The sequence below is a fragment of the Pseudopipra pipra genome, chromosome 4 (genome assembly GCF_036250125.1).
Source record: "Pseudopipra pipra isolate bDixPip1 chromosome 4, bDixPip1.hap1, whole genome shotgun sequence".
Classification (NCBI taxonomy): Eukaryota; Metazoa; Chordata; class Aves; order Passeriformes; family Pipridae; genus Pseudopipra; species Pseudopipra pipra.
The window spans coordinates 2,265,632-2,272,934 of record NC_087552.1 but is presented as its reverse complement, the minus strand read 5'-3'; the positions used below and the strand labels follow the sequence as shown (position 1 = coordinate 2,272,934).

At 58.1% G+C, this 7,303-nt stretch overlaps 1 long non-coding RNA gene across 2 annotated transcripts; it reads left to right on the top strand.

The window, feature by feature from the left end:
• Nucleotides 1–222: 222 nt before the first annotated feature.
• LOC135413757 (uncharacterized) lies at nt 223–4,151 on the top strand. Of its 2 annotated transcripts, XR_010430374.1 has the most exons (4): nt 223–531; nt 1,133–1,272; nt 1,386–1,803; nt 4,026–4,151. It is a non-coding gene; the product is annotated as an uncharacterized LOC135413757 (long non-coding RNA). The 2 variants fall into 2 exon arrangements; XR_010430373.1 differs by lacking the exon at nt 223–531 and having other exon boundaries at nt 753–1,272.
• Nucleotides 4,152–7,303: the final 3,152 nt, after the last annotated feature.

Here is a 7,303-nt window from a genome sequence, read left to right as displayed (position 1 = left end):
CAGGTGGGGGGGCCGGGCTGTGCAGGAGGGCAGCGACAGCGGCCGGGGAGAGGCGGCGTGCGGGGAGCGGGTGGAGGGTGGGGAGGAAGGGAGGGGACGAAAAAAAGGGGGAAAAGCAAAAGAAAGACAAAAACAAAAGCAAAGAAAAAGGGCCGCGGCAGCGAGAGGCTCCCGCGGCGCTGCTGCCTCCCCGCGCACTGCCCGAGCAAACGGCCGCGGGGGCGAGTTCCGGCGCTTAAATACCCCCGCCCCGACCCGCCCCCTGCCCGTCCCCGCCCCGCGCACCTGGACGGGCCCCGCCTCGCACACCTGTGCGGGCCCCGCTCCGCCCCGGCCCCGCCCCGGCCCCGCCCCGGCCGCGCCGTTTAAAGCCGGCAGAGCCGCGCTCGTCCCGAGTTTGTGGAGGAACCTCGGACCGGGATGCTGCGGGAGCGATCGGCGCGTCGGAGGACCGAGGGTGGCGATGGAGCTCGGCAGGAGGACCGGGACAAGGATCGGGGCCAGGACCGGGACCGCGACCGGAGGAGCGAGGTTGGTTTGGGGCTGGGATGGGGCTCGGCATCCGGACGGGGACCAGGATCGGTGCCGGGCTCATCCCAGCCCGGCCTCGCCGCCTGTGCCCCGGCAACGCGGGCGAGAAGAGCCGCTCCGGGCCGGGCGCTGGGGCCGAGCGCGGCGGGGCCGCTCGGGCCGGGGCTCTGCCGGGGCCCGGTCGGGGGAGAACGGCGGCGCGTTTGTCGTGTAGACGCGGAGCCGGGGCTGGGACCGGCCGGGGCGCGGGGACACGCCGGGCCGGCCCCGGGACCCCCGAGGAGGGGTGCCGCCCGTACCCCCCGCGGGATCGGAGCTTCCCCGCTCGGGCACCCCCGAGGCCACCGCACCCGCTCCCGGGGCGAACATCGCCCGTCTCCCCCTTAAACGCGGCCCCAGGAGGTTCCCACCCCCAGGGCCCCCCGGGAACGAGGGCTCTGGGGCCCGCCGGGGCTCCGGCCACGGGCCCGCTCCGGCCGCGGGGAGCTGGGGGCCTGCCGGGGAGGGAAGAACGGCGGCAGCCCTTTCCCCGTTCCTCCCGTGCTCCGGGACCCCGAGCAGAGCTGCTCGTTTGTCCCCGTGTCCCTGTGTCTGTCCTCAGGCGGCCCCAGGAGCTGGCACTGACCGTGCCGCGGCTCGGGCACAGGCTGCTCCCAGCTCTGCCTGCGGAACTTCGGCAATTACCGACAGCAGTTCTTTGCCCTGCCATCCAGAAGGTGCGGCTCATCTGACACCAGCCAGGTGAGACCTGAGGCTCTCCTTCCTCTCCCCCGCTTTCTCGGCAACTCGCACCCTCCCGGGGCAAACCCTCTGGTTTTCAAAATCCCGTTGAAACATTTCCTCTTTATTTGCAGACGGGGAAGGCCCTGCCTGGGAGGGAAACGGCTACAGGGGAGGAAACCAAGAAATGCTCCAACCGGATGGTGCTGCGCGAGTCAAAAGAGGGGCAAGACCGCGGGCAAATACAGTCAGGAAATGAGCTTTTATTCAATCTCTGCAGGAGCCCTTCGCAGCCACGGGCCGGAGGGAGCGCGGCCGGCTGGGCTGTGCCCGGCTGGGGACGGGCACCAATTCATCGCTGCCCTGCTCAGGGAGGTTTTCCGGCCCCGTCCGGGCTTCACCCAACGGCTGCAAAGGTGCTCGTGCGGCATCCGAGCTCATTTCCAGGGATAAAGGAGCCAAATGAGTCCGGAGGGATCCCTCGCTCCGAGGCAAAGGCGTTTGGTCGAGTGTCGCCGCCTGGTCCCGCCTGCGGGGGAGCGTCTCCTCCAGGTGAGCCTTCGGAACCCAAAATGCCGGGGGGGCTCAGGTCGGGGCCGCTTTTCGGGCCCGGAGTTGGACGGAGCCCTCGGCGGCTCCCGCTTCCCGCCAGGAACGTTCTCGGGGCTCCCTGGGCAGTCCCAGCTGGGCAGGGAACGCGGGCCGGGAGGAGGCCGGAGCGACAGACAGCGACCCAGCCCTGCTTGGGCTTCCTATTGCCAGGGGATGGAGGAGCTGTGCCCTGGAGCTGTGCCCTACAGCCCCCGTGGGGTGGGCACGGGGAAAGGGCTGCCCGCGGCTCCTCAGCCGGGCGCTGCTCTGAACGGGCCCCCTGAGATGCCTCACCCTGGACACGCCCCAGCGCCAGCCCCAAAGGACCCAAAGAATCCAGCTGGCACTCGGCAGTGTCGGCACGGCGGGGCTGCAGAGCAGCGCGGGCAGCCATTCCCAGGGCCCACCTCCCAGAGCTCCCCCGCGCCCCCCACGTGTGTCCCGCCCGCCCCAAATCCCTGCCCTTCCAGCCGGAGGTGCTCTGAAAGCAGGGCTGTGCATCCCTTTCCTCGGGGAAAAGAATTCCCCGGGGTCGCTCCCGAGGCTCCGAAGGGACAGCGGCTTCCCGGCCCGGACAGACGTCCTCGCCCGTGCTCAGGGGCTGCCTCGCCCCGGGCCGGGAGCGCGTCCGGCCCCCGCCTTCTCCTGGGCCAACACATCCCCTGGAGCCCGGCCCGGGGCGGAGAATCGGCCGAATTCCAAGGAACTCGCTCAAGTCCCCCCAGGGACACCAGCGGGGCTGGGGGAGGAGGGTTATAAACAGCAAAGTCTGTGGAAAATGAACCTGTCCTTGTCCCGATCCCGCTGAGCAGACCTGGAACCGTGGCTGCTTCCTGGCAAACTTGGCGTTAAAGTGGCAGCTCTGCGGGGGAAGATCCGGGCTCCAGGAGGCACTGGGAGGCTATTGCAGCAGGAATTCCCCATGGAATTGCGGGCTGTAGGTAGAATTCATCCAAACCTGCAATGCTGAGACCGGAACCCAAACCTGGGCCCCCCGCAGAGAACAATCTTTTTGCTGCCCTGTCGGCCAAAGCCGCTGTGCTGAGAGATCTTGGCAGCCTGAGGGAGGGCATTCTCTGCATCCCAGCAACCTCCATCTCCCTAGGGGACAATCAAAGTCCCAACCAATTCCTTTTGCCTTTCCACAGGGACACTGACCCTTATTTGGTCCTGCTCTTCCACGGTCCATTTTGGGGGATGAGTTTGTGCTGGTTTACGTTCCCCGACTCCACCCACAGCTGGAGGTTTGGGGTTGTGCTTCTCTACTCCCAGCAGGTTCCCTAAGGAGCCAGATACTCCAACAATCCCCTCGTTTGACTTTCTAGGTGAATTGTGCACAAGCCAGTCCCCCATTCCCTATCCAGGCTGGGAGTGCTCTTGCCCTTGGTACAGTTGGCTCTGGCTGGGCAGGAACTGAGAGCAGGACATGGGGCAGAGTGGATCAGCTGCCCAGGGAACATCCAGGAGATGAAGCTACGGGATCCTCATTCCAATCAAGGGAACACATTCTGTCTCTGGCAGAAGCCGGGAGCCAAAGCAGATCCCGCCTGGCCAGGCTGGGGGGCAGCAGTTGGATCCACTCTGGGGGAAACCCCCTGTGCCTGCCAGGAGCTCTGACTCTGTTTGTCCTGCCAGCTCTGACCAGTGTCAGGGCCACTGGGAGGGATTCAGAATCCACAGAAATCCCAAATCCTACTGAGGGACTCAATCAAAGGAAGAAAGTAATTTTTGTCATAAAAAGCTTAAAAAAACTGTTAAAAATTCTAGGACAGCAATCCTGGGATTCTCAGGAAACTTATTAGTGCTCTTGGTTCCATTTCAATGTATCTTTAGTCCGTCAATGAGCAGCTTGGAGAACTTCCCCTGGGATTTAGAGGCTGAGCAGGGTTTGCTTTGGATTGCCTGGCACCTCTGGCCCCAGCTGGTGCAAACACAACTTGGGCCAATGTGGTTAAACACACTTTCCCACACAAACAGTTGCTGTATCCCCTAGAAATTAGCCTAAGTCTGCAGATAAAACCTTCATCTCGGTCCCTCCTCAGTTATCCCAGGTTTTCCTGGCTGGGAGCTGCAAGGAGGTTGTAAATTGAAAGGCAGAAAGAGAAGATCTATCAGCAAAAGGCACAAAGAAGGGGACAGGTTTCAGAAAACATTTCTGCAATCTAATGAATAACTTTTTCCAGTTTCCCAGGGAGAAGAACAGGAACTCACAGCCACCAAGGCCTGACAGTCCCCTGCAGCCAGAGCTCAGCACACAGCCAGAGAGGCAATTCCAGCATCTAAAAGAAAAAAAAAGAAGAAAAAAGTGATTTATTTTGTTTTCAAGTTATTTTAAGTTGTTCCAAGCAAAGCAAGCCTTGCTCTGGTTTCAGTTGGGTGAACAGTGAGCGCTGGGCACAGGGCACGTCATTAATGCCCAGGGGATGGGGCTTTGTGGGGGAGGGAAGAGCAGCTGATGGAGTTGCCCAGTCCAATTCCTGCCCCAGGCCTGACTGGCCCAGGACAAACCCTCTGGCAGGCAGTGGTTTTGTTCCCTCTCATGGTCAGTGCCCCGTGTGTCCCCGTGGGCAGTGCCAGGCTGGGGACAGGCACACGCAGCTGGCAGCACTCTCTGCCCCAAACAGCCTCGGGGGGCAGCGCAGCCCCGGGGATCGAGGGGGGCTGGAGGCGGCCCAGGAAACGACCCCCCGCTCCCCCCGGGGCAGCTCCACAGCCCCCCTGCCCTCTCTGCCACGGGGGCCCCGCTGCTCCCCCGGCTGGCACAGAGCCCCCTGCCCATGGCTGGCAAACCAGGGCCAGGGCTCGGCCTCGCTGCAGCCGCCCCACACAGGAGCAACTCAGGGATCAGCCCAACATTTCCCTGCTTGGCCACTGCAGAGACCCTCAGTTCACCTCAATAGATTCCTTCTCTTCCCAGCAGGTTACCTGAACTTTAACACCCACAACTGTCTGTCTGTCACCGCTCATCACATCAGGTTACCTCAGTGTGTTCATTCCCTGCCCTGCAGAGAATGAACCTCCTTTTTAACCCCCAAACTTTCCCCTTCCAGCCCACTCCTGATTACCTCTTTTTGAACACAAAAGAGTCATTCTCTCCCTGAGTTTACCTACTTTTTAAATCCCAGAGTCTCCCCTACCTGCACACTCCTGATTACCTCTTTAGGACCTCCAAATATTCATGCTCTGCCCTGCAGATTTGCTAAAGTGGGACCCCCAAAATTTCCCTACCTCTCCACAGCTGATCACCTCATGTATACCTAAATATGTTCATGCTCTACCCTACAGACCACCTCAAGTTTACTCTCAAAACTTCCCTCACCTGCTCACCACTGACTACCTCCTTTTGACCTCCAAATATTCATTCTCCACCCTGGAGGGTTTCTCTAGTTTTACCTGTCCACTGATGACTGCCTTAGTTTATCCCAAAATGTTCATTCTCTCTGCCAGACACTGCCACACATTTTACCCCCAGAACCTTCCCTGGGCCCACTGTGGTGTCCACTCCTGATTGCCCCCTCTGCACCTCTCAGGATTCATTCTGGACCCTGGAGATTACCTCAGAGATTTCTGCCCTGAATCTCCCCACCTGGCCACCACTGATTACCTCAGTTGACCTCCTGATGTCCTTTCTCTCCCCTGGAGATAACCTCCTTAAAAACCCCCCAAGTTTTAACTCAAAATATTCCTTCTGTCCCCTGGACATTACCTCAAGTTTTACCCCTGTAATTTTCCCCATATGTCCACAACTGATTACCCCAGTTTACCTCAGGATGTACATTCTCTGCTCCACGTGACCTCAACGTTTACAAACACAAATTTTCCCTCCTTGCCCATCACTGACTGCCTCACTTTACCCCAAGGTATTCATTCTCTCTGCTACAGATTTTACTCCCAAAATTCTCCTTACCTACCCACATGTAATCAGCTCCTCTGTACAAATACATGTTCATTCTCTACCCTGTGGGCTACCCCAAGTTTACCCTAAAACACTTCCCAACTGTCCACCACTGAGTACCTCATTTATACTTCAAAATATTCACTCTCTGCCCTGGACGTTCCCTCAAGTTTTACCCCCAAAGGTTTCCCCTCCTGCCCACCCCTGACTGCCTCAGTGTCCATCAGGAGGTACATCCTCTGCTACAGGTGACCTCACACTGGACCCACTGCATTTTCCCGACCTCTCCACATCTCAGCAACTCACTTCTACATCAAGATGTTCATTCTCTACCCAGCAGACCACCTCCAGTTTACTCTCAACACTTTCCCCACCTCTCCACCACCCAGGAACTCATTTTCACCTCAGAAGATTCACTCTCTGCCCTGCAGATTCCCACAAGTTTTACCCCCCACATTTTCCCTGCAGGTCCGCAAGGTTTACCCCAGTTTACCCCAGGAGGTGCATTCTCTCTTCTCCACATGACCTATGACTTTACAAACAGAAATTTTCCCTCCCTGCCCACCACTGACTGCCTCACTGGACCTCAAAAGCCTCATTTTCTCCCCTAGGTGACATCCACACTTACCCTCACAGTTTTCCCTGCCTGCAAACTACTTATTACTTCATTTTTACCTCCAAACATTCATCCTCTGCCACAGAGATTACCTCAGATTTTTCCCCCAAAACCTCCTTACCTGTCCACTACTGATTACCCCAGTTTACCCCAGGAGGTGCATTCTCTCTGCTGCACATTACCTCAGGTTTGACAAACAAAAATTTCCCTCCCTGCCCACTGCTGACTGCCTCACCTTACCCCAAAAGATTCACTCTCTCTGGGACAGATTGCCCCACATTTTACTCCCAACATCTGCCTTACCTGTCCACGTCTGACCAGCTCCTTTGTACCTACAGAGGGTCATTCTGCACCCCACACACACCTCAGGCTTATCTCAAACCTCTCCCCACCTGTCTGCCACCCAGTGCCTCATCTTTACCTCAACACATTCCTTCTCTTCCCAGCAGATCACCTGAACTTTAACACCCACAATTGTCTGTGTCTCTCACCACTCATCACCTCAGGTTACCTCAATGTGTTCATTCCCTGCCCTGGAGAGAATAAACCTCCTTTTTAACCCCCCAAACTTTCCCCTTCCAGCCCACTCCTGATTACCTTTTCTTTAACACAAGAGTCATTCTCTCCCCAGAGTCTTCCCTACTGCACACTCCTGATTGCCTCTTTTGGACCTCCAAATATTCATTCACTGCCCTCCAGATTTGCTCAAGTTTCACCCTCAGAAATTTCTCTGCCTCTCCCCTACTGACTGCCTCACTTTGTTCCAAAATGTTCTTTCTCTCTGCTGCACATTGCCACAGATTTGACCCCCACAATTTTCCCTACAAGTCCACCACTGAGTACCTCATGTTCATCTCTCAATGTTCATTCTCAGATTACCTCAGATATTTCCCCCCCAATTTTCTCTATGAGTCCACAAATGATTACCCCAGTTTACCTCAGGATGTACA